General features: G+C 38.4%; 1 protein-coding gene across 2 annotated transcripts in view; it reads right to left on the minus strand.

The window, feature by feature from the left end:
• Positions 1-476, minus strand: part of LOC104743615 (MACPF domain-containing protein CAD1-like) — a 12430-nt gene extending 11954 nt beyond the window's left edge. For both annotated transcript variants that reach the window (XM_019236208.1, XM_019236207.1), the window contains exon 1: positions 264-476. The gene's annotated coding sequence lies outside the window, so the exon portion shown is untranslated. The remainder of the gene's footprint in view (positions 1-263) is intronic.

The following is a 497-nucleotide window of genomic DNA, read 5'->3' on the forward strand; positions in this document are numbered from 1 at the left end:
CTCTGAATACTATTTCTGCCTCGTGAACACTCAATATCAGAAGGGACATTAGGAAGAAGGTATCCATCAGACAACTCAAGATCTCTGTTTTGACCTTCTTCGATACGAACAAGTCTTGACCCAGGAGCTCCTTTGCAGTAGAGAAGCCGAACATCAGATGTAACATCGAAACCACGACCCAGAGCTTGGATCGCATTACGGAGCGTCGTGGTCAAAGCTTCCGAGCTAATAACGCTAAAGTTTCCTCCTTTACGATTCTCCATTTAAGACAAACACGAAAAAAGATAAAACCTTTGAGACTAAAATCTTGAATTCGATGATTGAAGATTACAACAAACTCATCTAGGGTTTCGTGAGGGAAGATGGAGTTTTTGAGCTTTCGATCGATTTTTTTTTTAGACTCTCACCAACACCATTTCTGGTTTTGACTCTCCAATAATCGAAGAAACCGCGTTTCAGATTTTTTTTTCCTTTTTTTTTTTTTTTTTTTTTTTTTT

The sequence above is a fragment of the Camelina sativa genome, chromosome 14, assembly GCF_000633955.1.
Source record: "Camelina sativa cultivar DH55 chromosome 14, Cs, whole genome shotgun sequence".
NCBI classification, from domain to species: Eukaryota; Viridiplantae; Streptophyta; class Magnoliopsida; order Brassicales; family Brassicaceae; genus Camelina; species Camelina sativa.